At 47.1% G+C, this 20,540-nt stretch overlaps 1 pseudogene; it reads left to right on the top strand.

The window, feature by feature from the left end:
• LOC140207916 (uncharacterized) overlaps positions 1-20,540 on the top strand; it is a 55,001-nt pseudogene that overhangs the window by 10,223 nt on the left and 24,238 nt on the right.

Raw genomic sequence — 20,540 nt, 5'->3', positions numbered from 1 at the left:
AAGTTGTGCACATTGGCTTGGCCCAGCGGATGTGCACACTACGAAAGAAGATCAGGGTCCTCTGCCGCGCAGAGTGGCATCGGAGGCGGTGTCGTGAAAGGGCTCGAAAACGTGCTGCCTTTATCGCCAACCCCTTCAAGTTCACCAAGGAGTTGCTGGGGGAGAAGCGCAGTGGGAAACTGGCTTGTTCGCAGGAAGACATAGACCAACGTCTGAAGAAGATATATAATGATCCTGAAAGGGAGCAGGAGTTGGGAGAGTGTGACATCCTAATAGACCCACCTGAACCGGATGTGCAGTTCGACGTGTCAGAGCTGCAACTAAAGGAAGTCAGAGAGGTCGTCCGCAAAGCAAGGGCAAGCTCGGCTCCAGGACCAAGCAACACCTCGTACAAAGTGTACAAGAACTGCCCCAAACTCCTGCTGCGTCTGTGGAAGATCCTGAGAATCTTCTGGAGAAGGACGAAGATCCCAGAACAGTGGAGAGTGGCTGAAGGGGTGTGGATACCGAAGGAGGAAAATGCCACCCAGATAGATCAGTTTCGCATCATCTCCCTGCTGTGTGTCGAGGCGAAGATCTTCAGTGCAGTTTCTAACTGGCTGTGCACCTACCTAGCAAAGAGCACCTATATTGATACATCAGTCCAGAAGAGTGGCATTTCAGCGATGCTGGGCTGTCTGGAGTACATCGGTGTGGTGACACAGCTCATCAGGGAGGCCAGAGAGAACAAGGGCAACCTGTCAGTGTTGTGGCTCAACTTGGCGAATGTATATGGCTCCATTCCGCACAAGCTGGTGCAGCTCACACTGACCAAATATCACGTCCCCAGCAGAATCAGAGACCTTATCGCTGATTATTACAGCAACTTCAGGATGAGGGTCTCTTCAGGAGCAATTACATCAACCTGGCACAAGGTGGAGATCGGCATCATCACAGGGTGCACTATCTCAGTGACACTGTTCTCCCTAGCCATGAACATGCTCACTAAGTCTGCTGAGCCAGAGTGCAGAGGGCCCAGAATGAATTCCGCTCAACAGCAACCACCTATCAGGGCATTCATGGATGACCTCACAGTCACCACAGAATCAGTCCCAGGCTGCCGGAGGATTCTGCAAGGGCTCGAAAAGCTGGTGGAGTGGGCCCGGATGCGTTTGGAACCCACCAAATCAAGATCGAAGGTGCTGAGGAAAGGGAAGGTGGAGAACAAGTTCCGGTTCAGCATCGCAGGCACAGCCGTCCCAACCATCACAGAAAAGCCAGTCAAGAGCTTAGGCAAAGTTTTTGACAGCTCTTTAAGGGACACAACATCCATTCAGGCAACCTGCACCGAATTGGATGGCTGGCTGAAATCTGTGGACAAGTCTGGCCTACCTGGGAAGTTTAAAGCCCGGGTGTATCAGCATGGCATTCTTCCCAGAATTCTGTGGCCCCTCCTTGTCTATGCAGTTCCGATCTCGACAGCCGAAACCTTAGAGAGGAGGGTTAGCAACCACCTCAGGAGATGGCTGGGGCTGCCAAAGAGCCTGAGCAGCATCGCACTCTATGGACACCACAACAAACTGCAACTGCCCTTCAAATCCTTGGAGGAAGAATTCAAGATAATAAGAGCCAGAGAAGTGCTACAGTATAGGGACTCAGGTGACCCGAAGGTGGCTGGAGCAGGGATCCAAGTAAGTGCTGGCAGGAAGTGAGGGCAGAGGAAGCTATTCAGGAGGCAGAGGCGAAGCTGCGTCACAGGAGGCTGGTGGGAGTGGTCACACGAGGCCGAGCTGGGCTAGGATCCTTTCCAACTCCCCAAATGGACACCAGAGGGAAGGAAAGGCGTCGTCTAGTTCAGGAGGAGGTGAGAGCAGTAGTGGAGGAGATGAGAGTCTGCAAGGCGGTGGAAATGAAGCAACAGGGAGCTTGGACAAGATGGGAGAATGCGGTTGAGAGGAAAGTGACCTGGGCTGATCTTTGGAAAGCCGAACCACACCGCATCCAATTTCTCATCCAGGCAGTGTACGATGTGCTTCCAAGCCCATCAAACCTGCATACATGGGGCAAGGCAGAGTCATCTCCGTGCCCACTGTGCTCCAAGTGAGAAACCCTGGCGCACATCCTCAGCAGCTGTGCGAGGGCACTTGGTGAGGGATGGTACAGGTGGAGGCATGATCAGGTCCTGAAGACCATCACTGAAGCTGTCAGTGCAGGAGTTGAGTGGGCGAAGCGGTCCCGACCCTCCAAGCAGACCATTGCCTTTGTCAGAGCTGGGGAGCAGCCAATACCTGCCAAAAGAACATCTGCAGGCATTCTGACCTCTGCAAGGGACTGGCAGCTGTTGGTGGACCTCGGAGGGCAACTGAAGTTCCCTAACCATATTGCAGCCACCACCCTGCGACCAGACATTGTCCTAGTGTCTGAGTCTACTAAGCAACTGGTGCTGCTGGAGCTGACAGTCCCATGGGAAGATAGCTTGGAAGAGGCCTTTGAAAGGAAGCTCTCCAAGTACACAGGACTGGTCAGCAACTGTCAGCAGGCTGGATGGAGAGCGAGGTGTCTCCCAGTGGAGGTTGGTTGTAGGGGATTCATAGCCCGTTCTTTAGTTAGAGCCTTCAGCATTTTGGGCATCGAGCGAGAGGGGAAGAGGAGAGCCATCCGCAGTACCACTGATGCGGCAGAGAGGGCCTCAAGATGGCTGTGGCTCAAAAGAGGGGAGCCATGGAGTCATAAGTAGCTAGCCATCTGGACACAAGCTGGGGTCTGATCAGCCCCGGCTGGGTCACCTGGAGGAGGCTGTATGATGTTGAAAGATCCGAAACACCCGATGATTCCAGGAACATCACTGAAGATGTGTCCAGAAGCATCAATAGATGTATGTACACAGCTATGAGCAGATGTTGTTGTTGCTGCTATTAACATTAATAGTATTGTTATTATTATTATTAGTAGTAGTAGTAGTAATAATATAGGCCTGGGATTCTGAAAGCCTGTGTTGTGGGTCACACAAGAAAAAATGCACTCTTGCAACAAAATAAGTCCAAAACCAACCATTTAATTATGACTCTAGCTCTCGCAGCTGTCAGCTGTCACATTGAGATGGTAGCGGACCCAAATGCAAGACACAGACACTGAAGTACTAGGAACAGAACAAGGAAGCAGGACCTAGGCTTAGACATGGACAAGAAACAGGGAAACCGGACAAGGGACTATGAACTAGGAACCTGGGCTAGGGAGAGCGGGACCACAACTAGAAACTATGGACTAGGAGACAAGGCCTGGACTCCGAGCCAGAGATTGGACAAGGACCCAGAACCTGGGACTTGCCTCGGGCTCGGACCTCGGAACCAGGCAAGGACATGACATGGCTACCAGACAGGACGTGGCTGGGGTCTTGGCTCTTGAACTTGGAGACAGGTTGGAGTCTAGGCTCCCAAGGCTGCAGGCCGGGGTCTTGGGTCCCGCGGCTGCAGGCTGGGGTCTTGGGTCCCGCGGCTGCAGGCTGGGGTCTTGGGTCCCGCGGCTGCAGGCCGGGGTCTTGGGTCCCGCGGCTGCAAGCTGGGGTCTTGGGTCTCGAGTCTCGAGGCTGCAGGCTGGGGTCTTGGGTCTCGAGGCTACAGGCTGGGGTCTTGGGACTTGGAATGCGGAAGCTGATATCTCGGAGGCTGGAGCTTGGAGACAGACTGGGAAATGTACATCAACATAGAGCCGGGAGTTATCCTTCGAAAAGCCGGGACTCATCTTTATCACGACACCAACATGAGACAGGACAGTACATAGACAGAGAGCCGGGATTATACTTAGACAAACCAGGAATCAACCTCTCCACACCAAGGTGGGACAGGACCATCCGTCGGGTAACGGCAGAACTGCTGGACTTACCCAACAGAGGCAAAGACCAAACAAGACAGGTCCCCCCATCAGGGCAACGGCAGAACGTCCTGACTCACCCCATGGAGGCGAGGACAAGACAAGACATGACATCCCCCTGCAGGGCAATGGCAGAACGGCCTGATTTACCCCACAGAGGCGAGGACAAGAAGAGACAAACACCAAAGAACGACAGACAGTTCCATCTCTGCATCAGGGTTGCTCCGAGTAGCAGTTACGGCCGGCAAACTCGGCTGACTACGGAAACAGCCGGCTCTCTGTCTAACTCGGAGTGACTGACGGCCACTCAGCTGGCTCAGGAAACGGCCGAATCCATACCGCAAAGATAGCTCCGACTACTGGCAGCAAGGCTCAATGAGGGGATGGTTCCCCTATCGCGGCCTAAAGATGGCAAGTGGCCACTCCAGCCTTCCATCGGCAGGTTGCTCCCAGGGGATCTTGACAAGACATATCAGCAGCCCACACTCAACCCCAAGGCTACTTATATTCCAAGCCTCAAGTTGAGAATCAGGTGCCTATAAATAATTCAACCAAAACAAGGGACAGCTGGAAGACCCGGAGTGCCGAGTCCACGGACCGGACCGTGAACCGGAATGCGGACTTCACAGACCGGACCATAACATGAAACCTCATCTTGGAGTTAAAATACACACACACACACACACACACACACACACACACACACACACACACACACACACACACACACACACACACACACACACAGTAAACATGGTAGTCTTCACCACTTCTCTTCCACACAAAGAACACATCTTCCACACGGAGTTTTGGTAGTACTGCCTTTTCCACTGTTTCTCTTCTCTCATTTAATCTATTTCTTCTTTTAAATTAAGCTATGTAGCATTTGAAGTATGAAGTGTAGCTATAAATGAAATTATCAGTATTATTGTTGTTGTAATATTATTATACCGCAATAAGATTGACAAATGGACAAAAGTAAATTGATTCACTCACCAATCAGTGAGAGAAGTGACAGTGACGGGATGAGGCAATCCTTCTGATGTCGGGCCTGTATTCTGTTGTGGGAATCCTGAGGCACTGGCCGAGATGTGCATTGGAGAGTCTGTTTCTGTCCTGGTTCTTGATAGAGTTCTTTGAAGAAAACAATGACTCACATGTACACTTCTCCGCTAAAACCTCTACTCTTCTTGTTGCCATGTTAGCCGACAATGGCACCGTCTTTAATAGCTCCACAACCGTTTTCTCATCATGACTTAAAACTTCGCCAACTGTATCAATTGCTCACGTTTTAATCAACTCGGCATCAGCGAATGGCTTCTTAGCTTTGGCAAGATCCCATGACACATGCAATGATGCAGCTGTTGCCCTCTCTTGTGCAGATGTTGACCTATAGCTGGTAGAAATGGAGTGCTTTATGATGTTATTATATTTGCAATGTTTTGTTAGCGTTGATCTGATTTTGCAGGGTAGTTGGCATTGAAACTGGCAGCATGTGTAGTGTTGAAGTGCTGCTTCAGATTTTCTGTTTTGCTGACAGCTACGGCAGCGGCGGATCTACTGATCATCGTGATTGCGGTGATATTGTGGCCGTTCAGTTATTATTACCTCCCCGAGACTTTCCTGGACATCACCCCCGTGTGCAGTGTGATCTCTGCCCTGGTACAGGCAGCCACAGAAATTTCTGTCTGGTTCACCGTCACTTTTACTTTTGATCAGTTTGTTGCCAGAAGCGGAAAATAAAATATTGCACCGGGAAAACTGCAGCTGTGGTTCTGACGACAACCGGCGTTCTGCTCTGCTTTAATAATGTGCCCTTCGTCTTTATATATCATCCTGTGAAAGTGATTGACAATATACCCTGGGACTGTATTGAAATACCGGGCTACTATATGGATCCCGGGTGGGTGGGATATGACCGGCTTTCTCCCGTCCTCACGCCATCACTCCCGTTCGTGTTAATACTCCTGTTCAACGGTCTGACAGTCAGACACATTTTGGTGACTAGTCGCGTCCGTAAAGGACTGAGGGGTCAGAGCAAGGCGAAGAACCGCAGTGACCCAGAGATGGGGAGCAGGAGGAGGTCTGTGATCTTACTTTTCACCATCTCCGGAAGCTTCGTCATCCTGTGGTCGGTAAGTATTGCCAAGTTCCTTTATTACACCATTGCCGGACTGGATCCAAGTGTAAGGCGTTTCTTCTTTGTTATGTTATAATTGAAATGACTTTTTTTTTATGTTAACTGCTGAGAAAGTCCTCCCGCTGGCAGTTTGTTTGGATTATGTTACAGATAAGAGGGTGAACAAACCAATTGGGATAGATGTTATTCTTTCTGTGTGTCTGTAAGTTATTGTGATGCGCGGGTTTTTGGGAGAAGGCGGGAGAGAGAGACAGAGGATGGACAAGGTGCTGAGAGTCCACTAACAGGGTCGGACCCCGCGCAGGAGTCCGAGGTCCAGGGTATTCAGTGAGGAGAGGAGACGGAGACGGACTCGCGTGGCGCGTCTGGTCGACCATGGTTGTTGGTCCCAGGCGGCAGGTTGAGGTGGTCCGAGGGAAGACGCACGGTGAAGAAGGAGGTTCCTGAGCTCCAACTGTTTGTGCACGAAGAGATAGAACTTTGACAGGTGTGGCGCCTTTTATTTTCCTTTTATATTTTATTCTCCATTAATTATATAGTTCCAGTAATATCTGTAAAACTGTACTTCATTTAATCGTATCTGGTGTACTGTCTGTCATTTGGGCGGGGTGGGTTACGTCACACTGCATCCACACAAACTAATTACCCAGTTTGGCAGGGCCGAGGGCTGTTTCCCTAGACGACCGCGAGCTGAGCGACCCCGAGGCTGGCCATGGGGGCTACACTTGGGGGCTCGTCCGGGATTTGAACCCGGGACCTCTCGCACCCCACCAGCTTCTTCCACCCTGACCTGAAAAGCAGCAGGTAAAGGATGTTCAGCCTCCGTTTTTTTCTTCCTGATGACTTCTTTCAGGTCAACTTTCAGTTTTTCCACTTCATTTAAACTGTCGATAGTATCTTTTCCGAGGTCTGTCCTCCATTGCTTCATCTCCGCTGGCGTGTAGTCAAACTCCCCTCTCTGGGCTCTCGGTTTTCTGTTCACCTTAGTCAGACCACTTCCTTGATCTTCTCCAACTTGTAAGTCTTCCAATCTTTTCTGAATTAATTCATCAGTACATGACCATAGTGTCGGCTCGGAATTCCGCTTCTCCTCACGGTCTCTCCTCCAACTCCCCGCCAAAAACCCCTGGTTCCCAGCCATATGTTCTATCAACAGGACATGCAACTGGTATGTTCGGTCATTTTTCTCACATTGCACCAAACTCCGCCAGCCAGTCCTGCAGACACAGAAGACTGTTATGGGAGAAGTACTTTGTTCATTATGGCCTCTCCGGGTGGATCCATAGTGATCAGTGACGGGACTTCGAGAGCAGACTTATCCATGAATTACTGAGTATGCTTGGGTTTGAGAAATCCAGGACCACACCCTATCACCCGCAAGGTGATTCTCAGCCCGAGAGGTTTAACCGGACCCTGCTGGACATGCTCGGCACTGTGGCGATCGGTCAGAAGAGTAACTGGAGTCAGCACATCGGCCATTTGGTTCACTGTTACAATGGTACTCGCAATGACCCTACGGGGTACTCGCCTTATTATCTGATGTTCGAGCGGGAAGCGAAGTTGCCCATTGATCTGTGTTTTGGGACTGAAGTGGGTGAATTACCTTTGAAGCCATATCTGAATTATGTGTCCGATATAAGGAGAGAGTTGAAAAGGGCGTACGAGTTGGCTGAAACGGCGGCCACCAAGCAGAATTAGAGGAATAAGAAGAGGTATGATCAGAAAGTAAAATTCTCCCAACTATTGCCAGGAGACCGGGTCTTTATCTGGGATTTAGGACTACCTGGTAATCACAAGTTGGCGGATCGCTGGGCGGCCACCCCCTATGTGGTAGAGAGCCAGATGCCAAATCTACCTGTTTACCGGGTGAGGCCAGAGGGTGTGAAGGGGCCTGTCAAGGTACTCCATCGGAATCACCTGTTGCCTCTGGGTCGAGAGGTGAAGGTAGACCCAGAGCCCGAATGGGAGTTTACGGCTAGTATGAGAACTCTGCAAGGGCGCAGGGCAAGGGAAGAGCCCGCTGCGAAAGGGACGGGGCCGGTCCACACCCTGAAAAGGGATACGTCATCGGAAGACGATGATTCGGACGTGTGGCACCTCTTTCCGTTCACTGATTCCCCGGTACCGGAAGAAGAGGCTCCTGGCCCTTCCCCCACCGAGTTAGGGGAGAGGAGGGAGGGTGCTGAGGAGCCACCTGAAATACAGCCAGCATTGGGGAAAGAGAGGGTGAAACCAGAGCCCGAGGCAGAGGGCTCACAGGTGCCGAGGGATCCCAGTGAGGGTGAGGGTCCGACAGGTAGGCCCGTGGTGTCATCTGTGGAGTCTGAGCCAGAAGAGTCAGCTGAGGAGGTACAGAGGTTTCAGAGGAGTAGGCACCCGCCGGAGAGGTTGACTTATACAGCGCCGGGAGAAAATGGTGTGATCTCTACAACCCTGGGAAGTTATGTCACTGCTTTATGCACCTGGGTTGAGTGTTGTGTTTTGTAAGGAGAAATGGTGAACTCTGTTAATGTCATGAGGACATGAATTTTATTTGGTGGGGAAGAGTGTAAGGCGTTTCTTCTTTGTTATGTTATAATTGAAATGGCTTCTTTGTTATGTTAACTGCCGAGAAAGTCCTCCCGCTAGCAGTTTGATTGGATTACGTACAGATAAGAGGGTGAACAAACCAATTGGGATAGATGTTATTCTTTCTGTGTGTCTGTAAGTTATCGTGATGTGGGTTTTTGGGAGAAGGCGGGAGAGAGAGACAGAGGATGGACAAGGTGCTGTGAGTCCGCTAACAGGGTCGGACCCCGAGCAGGAGTCCGAGGTCCAGGGTGTTCGGCGAGGAGAGGAGACGGAGACGGACGCGTGTGGAGCGTCTAGTCGACCATCGTTGTTGGTCCCAGGCGGCAGGTCGAGGTGGTCCGAGGGGAGACGCAGGGTAAACGAGGAGGGTCCTGAGCTCCAACTGTTTTTACACTAAGCGATAGAACTTTGATAGGTGTGGTGCCTTTTATTTTCCTTTTATATTTTATTCTCTATTAATTATATAGTTCCAGTAATATCTATAAAACTGTAATTCATTTAATTGTATCTGGTGTACTGTCTCTCATTTGGGTGGGGTGGGGTATATCACACTGCATCCACACAAACCAATTACCTTGTTTGGCGGGGCTGAGGGCTGTTTCCCCAGACGACGGCGAGCTGAGCGACCCTGAGGCTGGCCAGGCGGGGCTACACAAATAATTAAAATGATTCTGAACACATTTTTCAACACACCAGAGACATGCTGATGATATTATGTTGTTGCACAAACACGTTTGTTTATGGAGTAACTCAGTCCAAGTTCAGACAGCAGTTCATCAGCACAGTGAAATATCCGCTCACATCAATTATTCAACTAATTAATAAAAAAATATCTAGCTCTTCTCGGAGGCGGTCGCAATGTTTTCGATCTTGACTCTACAGAACCGGCAGTCATCGGAGAACGTGGCAGCGGGGGAGAGTAAATCTGGTTTAGTACCCGAGAGAAACACAGCACAGGAACAGAGTCTCCGACACCCGCACCCCGCGACTCCACTCCTACCGATTATTAAACTCATCCTACCTTTTATTTTCAGCTTTCCACCATATTCCCGCACTCGTCACCGCCAGACCCTTTTCGGTCTGAGAAAGCCAGACAGGTTCTGAGGACATTCAAGACCAAATCGGCAAAAATGCCGCTCATTTCCTACTTTAGTCTTTTGCATAAAAATTAAATTGGAAAAAAAAGGCCAACACGAACTTACAGTAAAGCTTGCAGTTGTCCATCGCATTAGACAAAAATGTTATGGAGGAATGTTTAACACCACAGCACTGATTCCGAATTGCGCGGTTTTTTTTTACCGAAACCACCGATGCCTACTCTGCTTCGAGGAAAATAATGACATCTCACTTCCAGATTTCTAATAAATTTCCATCCGACTCCCCTCTGCATTCACTCCAGTAGAATTGTATGTTTCCTATTTTTACTTTTTATCTCAGCTAAAAATTCTGTTATAGATGCCGACAAGCACACAATTGCTTGGAAAAGGCAATGGGCTGAAAAGTAGGAATCCGACAGCATGAGAGAGTGGATCATGGGAGAAAGGGCAGGAGAGGAGGCACCAGAGAGAAATATGAGGCAGTGGAGGAGAAGCGAGGAGGGAGGACATAATGGGAGAGGGAAAAGAGAAGGTTGAGGTGGAAGTTAAAGGAATCGATGCTCATGATGTCAAGTTGGAGGTGACTCAGATGCAATATAAGGTGTTGATCCTCCAACCAGAGAGTGGCCTCATCTTGTTAGTAGAGCAATGAACCGGCATGTCAAATTGGCATGAAGCGTGGATTTTAAATGGTTGGTCATCGGGAAATACAGTTCGTTGCGGACGGAACGAATGTGCTTGATAAAGCCGTCTCCCAATCTACATTAGGTCTCACTGATGTACGGGAGGCCGCACTGGGAGCGCCGGATACAGTAGAAGAACCCAACAGACCCGCAGGTGAAGTGTTGCCTCACCTGGAAGGGCTGATGGTGATCCTGCATGGAGCTGAGGGAGGAGGTAAATAGGAAGGTGTAGCACTTCCCTCGCTTGGGAGGACACGTTCCAAGAAAGGGATTAGTGGGGAGGGGCGAATAGACAGGGAAATCTCTCTGGAAAGCAGAGTGTTGGTGGGGGGGGGGCGGCGGTGGGATAAAGTTGTGTTTGGTGGTTGGAGATGAGAGAAGTTGTGGAGGATGATGCCTTGGATGTGGAGGCTCATGGGGCTGCAGGTGAGGACAAGAGGGACTCTGTCAATGTTAAGGTGACTGTAAGATGGAGTGAAGGTAGATTTTCAGGAAATAGAATCGATTGGACTGAGATCAGCCTCAATGCTGGAGGAAGGGAAACCCATTCTGTTCAAGAGGAGACCATCTGTGGTGTCCCGGAAAGGAAAATCTCATCCTGTGAGCAGATATGGTGTGGACAAATGAACTGAGAAAAGGGAATAGTTCTTTTTTAAACAGGAGACAATGTGGGAAGAGGTTTAGTCAAGACAGCCATGCAGATCTGAAGGTTTACAAAGAGAAAGTGTGAGGGTGTTTTATGAGCCCTGCCTTCTGCCACGGCAGTGTCTTTCTCGGGTCAACTGTCGCCTGAATGCACCAGGGTGGATGGCAGAGGGTTTTGCAGAGATAACGAGTGCTGTCGGGGTCAGAGGGGTTTACAGTGATGGGGTGTGGTGGAGGGGTTGGAAGGGTTTTCACAGATGGTGAGGGGTGTTTGAGCGTTTCTCCACCACTGTGGAAATGTACTTTACTTCTAGTTCCAAAATGGTACTTTTGTCTGTAACAAAATGAAGCACGTATTGTATCGGAGTGTTTGGCTGATAACGTTCGGCAACATAATCCTGAGGGAACCTGAGTACCTGAATGCAGACCTGCAGTCCCTACACTGTATTTCATCTGCCACTTTTATTCCCTTTCCAAAAGTGCATGCCTATACCCTTCCCTACACTGTATCTCATCTGCTATTTCTTTGCCCATTCCTCCAATCTGTCGAAGTCCTTTTGTAGCCTCTCTACTTCCTCAAAACTACCTGTCCCTCCACCTATCTTGGTATCATCGGCAAAATTTCCAACAAAGCTATCCATTCTGCCATCTAAGTCATTACCATATAATATGAAAAGAATCGGTCCCAACACAGATCCCTGTGGAAAGCCACCAGTCACCGGCAACCAACCAGAATAGGTTCCCCTTATTTCTATTCTTTGCCTCCTGCCAATCAGACACTGTTTATCCATGCAAGAATCTTTCATGTAATATCATCGGCTCTTATCTTTTAAGCAGACCCATGGATGGCATCTTGTCAAGTACCTTCTGAAAGTCCGGGTGCACATCATCAACTGATTCTCCTCTGTCTGTCTTACTTGTTACTTCTTCAATGAATTCAAAGAATGTCATCATGCTTGTCAGACAAGATTTTCCCTTGAAGACAACATGCTGAAAATGGCTAATTTTATCATGTGCCCCAGACACCCTGAAAACACGTCCTCAATGTCCGACTCCAATATCTTCCCAACCACTGAGGTCAGACTAATTGGCCCATAATTTTGTATCTTCTACCTCTCTACTTTCTTGAAGAGTGGAGTGGTATTTCCAAATTTCCAGTCTTCCAGAATCGTACCGGAATCCACTGATTCTCGAAGCATAGTTACTAATCCCTCCACAATCTTTTCAGCCACCACTTTCAGATGTACACCTTCTGGTCCAGGTGACCTATTTAACTGCAGACCATTCTATTTCCAAGAACCTTCTCCTGAGTAATGTAAATTTGCACAATTCTGACCACTGATATCTGGACATCCACCATCCTGCTAGTGTCTTCCAGAGTGAAGACTGATGCAAAATACTTATTCAGTACATCCGCCAGTTCCATGTCCCCCAATACTACTCCTCCAGCATCGGTGTCCAGTTGTCCAATATCCACTCTCGCCTCTCCTTTACACTTTATGTGTCTGAAGAAACATTTGGCATCCTCCTTAATATCACTGGCTAGCTTAACTTGGTTTTCCATCTTTTTTCTTCTTTTGAATTATTTCTTTTAAAGTTGCCATCTGTTGGTTTTTAAAAGCTTCCCAATCTTCTAACTTCCCACCATTTTTGCTCTGTTATATGCCCTCTCTTTCTTGTTTTATGTTGGCTTCGCCATGATTGTTTCATCTTGTCTTTAGAATACATCTTTCTCTTTTTTATGTATATATCCTGTGCCTTTGAATTGCTTCCAGAAATTCCAGCCATTCTGTCGTCATCCCTGCCCATGTTCTTTTCTTTTCAATTTCGGCCAATTCTTCTCTCATGACTTTGTAATTCTATTCATTCTATGGTTATACTGGTACATCTCACTTTAGCTACTCCTTCTCATATTTCAGGGTGAATTCCATTACATTAAGATCATTTGCCCCTATAGGTTCTTCTTCATTAAGTAACTCTAATTAATTCCGGTTCAATGCACAACACCCAGTTGAGAATAGCTCATCCCCAGCTGGGCTCAATCAGGAGCTGCTGTAAAAAAGCCATCTTGTGGGAATTCTAGGAAACCTCCCTCTTGGGATCCTGCGCCGACCTGATTTTCCCAATCTGTCTGCTGACTATCTCCCATTACTCTTGTAACATTGCTGTTTTGGCATGCATTTTCTTTCTTCCGTTCTAATTTGCAGACAGTATACTTACTACTGTTTGGGGGTCTCCAAAACAAATCAAAATCTTTTCACCCTTGCAGTTCCTTAGTTCTACCCACGATGACTCCACACCTTCCAAAACCATGTCAACTTTCTGATGATTTGATTTAACTTTTTTACCAACAGAGCCACAGCACCCTCTCTGCCTACTTGCATGTCTTTTTCGGAAACATACAAGAATATGGGACACAAGAGATACTGCAGATGCTGGAAGTCTTAAGCCATACTCACAATGTGCTGGAGGAGCTCAGCAGGTCAGGCAGCATCTATCGATGGGAATCACCGTTTTGGTCCAGGTATCCGGAATATTAACAGGTAAATAAAATAGAAAATAGGGCGAAAATTAAAAAAAAAAAACAACAACTGTTGACAAAATTTACTTAAGGGCATAATAGGATTTCCCAAGCAGATCTCCATGACATAGCAAATACAACAAAGGCAATATACACCTTTGTTATACCCATATTAGCATATTATTTCAGCAAAATATCTTGGTCCCATTCCAGTCTGGAAACTTCACAATTAAAAATAAGAACTTAATTGACAAATTTAGAAAAGTCTATTTACACTCAAACACATTTAGATAAACACTACTGAGAACCGAAGGAGAAAGAGCTAAAACAGACATTTAAAAAATCACCCAACTATCTGATAATATTTCTGAAGTATATATTTTCATACAAAATAAACAGGATTCAGCACTCTATGCAGGAAAATGCAATTCTGATAAGAAATACAGACCAGAAAACTTAAATGAGAGGCCAACTCAGAAAAATGAATCATCACTATGGAAGAATACGTTAACCAGTGGAACGAGTATGACCCTCCATGGGAGACATTGCAATGATTTGGGCAGACTAACTGGTGACAAAGAAGCATCGAAAGCCCGACTCAGAGTTGGAGACCTCTTCCCAGAAACACTAGGACCCATACAGTTTGGCACCGGTGTCATCGCCGAGCAATGTGTGGTTAAGTGCCTTGCTCAAGGACACAATACGTTGCCTCAGCCAAGGCTCGAACTAGCGACCTTCAGATCACTAGACGAACACCTGAACCACTTGGCCACACGCCAATACAATAACAGTAATAATAGTAGCAGTAGAAATAATAATAATAATAATATTACTTAATAAACTCCTCACAAATATTGCCTGAGACTGCCAACGTTCCAACGATGTAGATTGGGTCAAATGTGCTTTGTGCCTCCGGGACTGCTTTGAAAAATGAAATGGTGATGATCATATTGAAAGTCAGACCATTGCACTCGATCGCTTCTGGGGGAACAAGACGGTTCAAGAGGCTTCTGTGTCAGTGCGGACCTCGTTTGGGACCAATGATCATCACTCTACTTGTTTCAAGGTTGTTGGAGAGAAGAGAGAACAGACATTTTAGTCAAAAATTTTGGTGGCATAAGGAAAGAGCAATGGGATCAACATACACGAAACAGCGTACCTCAACGCTCTCACCAGCGTTTTGGAGGATGTTAACCGTCCCAATCTGAAAAAAAAATCACGAAGCAATTACCATCAACAGATCACTTGCAATACCAGAGGAACAACACACTGGACCACTGTTACACCACCATCAAGAATGCCTACTGTGCTATTCCACGCCCTCACTTCGGGAAGTCTGATCACCTGGCTGTACTTCTGCTCCCTGAGTACAGCAGAGCCCGAAGACTGCAGCACCAGCAGTGAGGACCAAGAAGGTACGGTGAAGGGAAGCGCAGGAGCGCCTACAGGTCTGCTTTGAATCGGTGGACTGGACTGTATTCAGGAATTCATCTTCGAATCTGGATGAGTATAGTGTGGCTTTTACCAACTTCATTAAAACTGTGTGGCTGAGTGTGTGTCTACAAAGAATTACTGTACATTCCCAAACCAAAGGCCGTGGATGAACCGGAGGATACGTCGTCTGCTGAAGACTAGATCTGTGGCATTTAAATCTGGCGATCTGGTCTGTACCAGAAAACCAGGTATGATTTGTGGAGGGTGAAGCGACAATTTCCAGCGAGGTTGGAGGCGACATCGGATGTACGACAACTCTGGCAGGGTTTGCAAGACATTACTCCCTATAAAGCAAAACCCAATAGCATGAATGGCAGCGGTGCTTCACTACCAGATATACCCAACTACGCGCGAGTACAACTACAGCTGTGCAGACCCCTGCTGAACGCGGTGACGCTCTGGTCTTCGTCTCAGTGGCTGATGTTAGGCTATCTTTAAAGTGAGTGCATCTTCGCAAGGCGAAAGGTTTGATGGAATTCCTGGAAAGACTCTGAAAACCTGTGCCAAACAACTGGCGAGAGTATTCAAGGACATTTTCAACCTCTCACTGCTGCGGGTGGAATTTCCCACTCCTCCAAAAAAAAAGCAACAATTATACCAGTGCCGAAGAAGATTCATGTGAGCTGCCTTAATGACTATCACCTGGCTGCACTCACATCGACAGTGATAAAATGCTTTGAGAGGTTGGTCATGACTAGGGTAAACTCCTGCTTCAACAAGCATCTGGACCCACTGTAATTTGCCTATCGCCACAACAGGTGAATGGCAGAAGCAATGTTAATGGCTCTTCATCCGCCTTTAGACCACCTGGATAATACAAATACCTATGCAGGATGCTGTTTGGTGACAATAGCTCAGCATTTAACACCATCATTCCCGCAATCCTGATTGAGAAGTTACGGAACCTGGGCCCCTGTGCCTCCCTCTGCAATTGGATCCTCGAATTCCTAACTGGAAGACCACAATCTGGTGCGGGTTGGTGTTAATATCTGCTCCACGCTGACGGTCAACATTGGTGCACCTCGGGGCGGGGGGGGTGCGGTGTGCTTAGCCCACTGCTGTACTCTCTGTACACCCATGACTGTGCGGTTAGACATAGCTCATATACTATCTATAAATGCACTGATGACACAACCATTGTTGGTAGAATATGATATGGAGACGAGAGGGCGCACAGGAACGAGATATGCCAGCTAGTGGAGTGGTGTCTCAGCAACAACATTGCACGCACCGTCAGTAAGACGAAAGGGCTGATTGTGAAATTCAGGAACGGCAAGACAAGGGATCAGATACCGATCCTCATAGGGAGATCAGAAGTGGAGAGAGTGGGCAGTTCCAAGTTCCTGCGTGTCAAGATCTCTGAGGACCTAACCTGGTCCCAACATATCCCAGAAACTTACAGAATGGATAAAGAGGCTAGTCCTGTGTTCAAAGTCACTGGGATGTCCCATCGCTGAGAAGATATTGCCCTCTGCATTCTCTTTCACACTGGCTGTCATTCAACAAGTTCATTGTTTACAGGAAATCACAGAGCTCACAGAGAAGGGAACCCCGACAGAGGATTCCCCACTCTTCATCCTGGTGATGGGGAACCTCTCCCAGTCCCAGGGAGTGATGTGAGAATCCTTTATGGAAATGAGGAATGGGCTGGCAAAATTCCAAAAATGTTGGAAGAGGTTCTGGAGCTCGATAGGTAAAACAGCACAATGAACTGAAAATCTCATTGAAATATTGTAGAGTTACAATGTTATAGAACAGAGACATAGAAAAGAGAACAGAACAACACATGAACTGACACTTTGGCCCAAAATATTGTGCTGAACTGAACAAATGAGTAACCAATTGACCAAATAAAACTAACCCCTTATACCTACATAATGCCCATACCCCTCCATTCTCTACGCAGTCATGTGCTCATCTGAGCCTTTCTTACAAGTCCCTAGTGTATCTGCCTTCAGCACTACCCCAGGTGAGCATACCAGCCACCCACCAATCTCTGTAAAGGAACTTGCTTCTCACATCTCCTTTGATCTTATTCCTTCTCACAAGAAATGCCTGCCCTCCGGTATTAGATACTTCACTCCGAGGAAATGATTTTGTCTGTCTACTCTATACTTATCATAATCTTATAAACCTCGATCAGTTTTCCCCTCAGCACTCCAGAGTAAACAGCCCAAGTCTGTCCAACCACTAATTATAGCTCATGCCCTCTAATCCAGGTAATATCCTGGTAAACCTCTCGTGCACCCTTTCCAAATCCTCGATATTCTTGCGATAATGGCGTGACCAGATCTATGTGCATTACTCCAGATGTGACCTAATTAGAGTTTTATAAAGGGGTAGGATAACTTTGACTTTTGAACGCAATATCTCAGCTAATAAAGGAAAGCATGCCATTTGCCTTCTTAACTGCCCTATCAACCTCTGTAGCTATTTTCAGCGAGCTGTGAGCTTGCACACCGAGATCCCTATGTTCTTGCCCGTCTTGTCACTAACAGTGTACAATCTCTTTACATTTGAACCACCAAGGTGCAACATCTCACATTCGCTGCATTGAACTCCATCTGCCACTTCCCCACCCATATCTGTAACTGTTCTGCAGGATATCCCAATGTGTTCTTTGCCATTCTCAACGCTATCCACGCCACCAAACTTTGTATCGGTGGCGTACTTACTAACCCACCCATGTACATTTCATCTAGGTCATTTATATGCATCACAAACTGTAGAGGTCCCAGTTCATATCCCTGTAGAACAGCACTAATCACAGACCTCCCGCTGGTATAAGTCTCTCCTATTACCACCCACTTCTTCTATGGGTGAGTCTGTTCTGAATCTAAATGGCGTAATCTTCTGAAAGAGCCTCCCACGAGGAACCCCGTCAATCGCCTCAATAAAATCCATGTATATTACATCCACAATTCTACCGTCACCAATCACCCTCACCAGTTCTTCGGAAAACGCACTTAAGTTAGTAACACATGATTTGTCCTGCACAAAGCCACGCTGGCTCTTCTTAATAAGACTATGAGTTTCCAAATATTCATATATCGTGTAAGAATCATAAGAGTTCTCTCCAGTGAATTCCCTACCACTGATGTGAGACTCCGCCTTCTATAGCTTCCAAGTTTATCCCTGGTTCCCTTCTTGAAAGATGGATCAATATCAGCTTCCTGCCAGTCTTCCAGGACCCTGCCTGCCGCTAGGGAGACACAAAGATAATGATCAAGGTCACAGCAATCCCTTCACTTGCCTCTTAATAACTTGGGGTATGTCCCATCAGGCCCTGGGGAATTAAACAGCTTAATTCTAATTAAGAGACCACTATTTCCTCCTTTACTTCCAAATTCCTTGGCATATTAAAAATCTGGACACTGTCCCACATCCGCTCCTCCATATCCTTCTCATTGGCAAATACTGATATAAGTTATTCATTAAGGAGCTCAGCCACATCTTTCACATCCAAGCAAATGCTTCCTCCTGCCTTTATCCCTGGGTGGTCTCTTGCTTTCCCTAGTTATCCTCTTGCTCTTGACGTGTATACAGAGTGCCTTGGGATTCTCCTTAATCCTACTTGCCAATGACTTTTCATGGCCTCTCCTGGCTTTCCTAATTTCCTTCTTGAGGTCTTTGCTGGCATATTTATTAACCTTCCAGGGCTCCATTTGAGTCGAGCTTCCTAAGCATTACATGCTTTTCTTATTTCTTGTTCACTAAGTTCTCGAACTTGAAGGTCCAATAACCTTGTGATCCGCGTCCTTCCCTCTGACTGGAACATCCCTGCCCTGTACTGTGGGTAGTTGGTCTTTAATATCCCTGACGTGCTGGATGTAGTCTTTGCAAAAACAGCTGTTCCCTATTAACTTTCTCTAGTTTCTGCCCAGTGACCTTGTTATTTGCCCTGCTTCAGTTTAATACTCTCCCGCAAAATCCGTGCTTATCCTTATCTATAATTACCTTGAAACTTAAAGAGTTGTGTTCACTCATTGAATGGTCAGTCTCCTGGCCAGGCGCATCGCGCAACGCCAGATCCAGTACAGCTCTCCCTCGTGTTGAACCATCTGCATGTTGATTTAAGTGACTCTCTTAGATGTACCTAATAAATTCTACCCCATTTGCAATAGGAAGGTCTCAGTTTAGAGTACATCAGGGTAATTGAAGTTTTTTCATGACATCATATTAACCACCCTATTAGTTTGCGAGAACACCTGCAGCGATCTATGGATAACTGCAGCTGTGAAGATCTCTGCTGTACCCGGTGACCCTGTGATCTCTCTCACGGAGGCCAATGTTAGGCTGTCTATAAAGAGGGTGAAGTCTGGAAGACCTAAGGTCCGGATGGAATAATTCGTAATGCTCTGAAAACTTGTGCCAACCAACTGTCGGCAGTATTCAGGGACATTTTCAACCTCTCACTGCTACGGATGGAATTTCCCACTTGCTCAAAACGGCCACAATTATACCAGTGCCTTAGAAGAATAATGTGAGGCGCATTGATGACTGTCGCCTGGTAGCACTCATATTTACAGTGAAGAAATGTTTTGAGAGGTTGGTCATGACTAGACTGAACTCTTGCCCTAGCAAGTACCTGGACCCATTACAATTTGCCTATTGTCACAATAGGTCAAAGACAGACGTAATCTCAGAGGCTTTTCACACGGCTTTAGACCACCTGCAGAACACAAACGCCAAATCAGGATACTACTTTCGCGGGTAATACCTTTTCTCTTCATTGTCTGTTCACGAAGTGTCAGGGGTTCTAGAAGGGTGCGTGCAGGTAGATATGAATGTGAACCCACGTACTTTCTAGTAGAAATAATAAAAGTTACTTGTCAGTAAATACAGATTCTCTGTGCCTCACTGATCATTATTACGAGGGGTAATTCTTGTAACACCCATATTCTGTAATTTAGTTAATTATTTATCTGTTTACTTATTTATCATCTACATTATGGATTACATTGAACTTCTGCTGCTAGGGTAACAAATTCCACAACACACGCCGGTGCTTACAGATCTGGTTCTGATTCTGACTATATTGTCCCTCTGTTTCTAACTCTCCCGCCATTAGCTCTCTGTTACTGCACATCCACTGCTTTTTGTAGGTTTGCTGTAGAAGGGGATTGGTGATTCCTTGCTGGACCATGAAGCAACCCGTCAATGTACTCTCCACCACAAATTCACACAGAAACATTTCTATGTTTTAATGACATGCCAAATCTTTAAAAAACTTCTAAGAAAGTAGAGGTGCTGACATGCATTCTTCATAATGGCATCTACGTGCTGGACTCTGGAGAGAGCCTCTAAAATTACAGCGGAGAGCACCTCGCGATATTATATTATCAACGGGCGGCGCACCACTGCGGAATTTTTAAGAAGTCGTCAGTGGCACAATGTTCATGTTAGATTAATAATCCCGGCTGGCCAAATTAGGCCTTTGGCAATGGTCACTGAGGACATCGTCATGAAAAATGACGGGATATGGTCAGAGATAGTTCGCTGGGTCCGAGCAGTTCCTTGTGGAGTCCAAGGGTCGTGGC

Source organism: Mobula birostris, chromosome 13 (genome assembly GCF_030028105.1).
Source record: "Mobula birostris isolate sMobBir1 chromosome 13, sMobBir1.hap1, whole genome shotgun sequence".
NCBI lineage: Eukaryota > Metazoa > Chordata > Chondrichthyes > Myliobatiformes > Myliobatidae > Mobula > Mobula birostris.
Note: the sequence above shows the minus strand (reverse complement) of the source record. Positions and strands in the feature narration are given on the sequence as shown.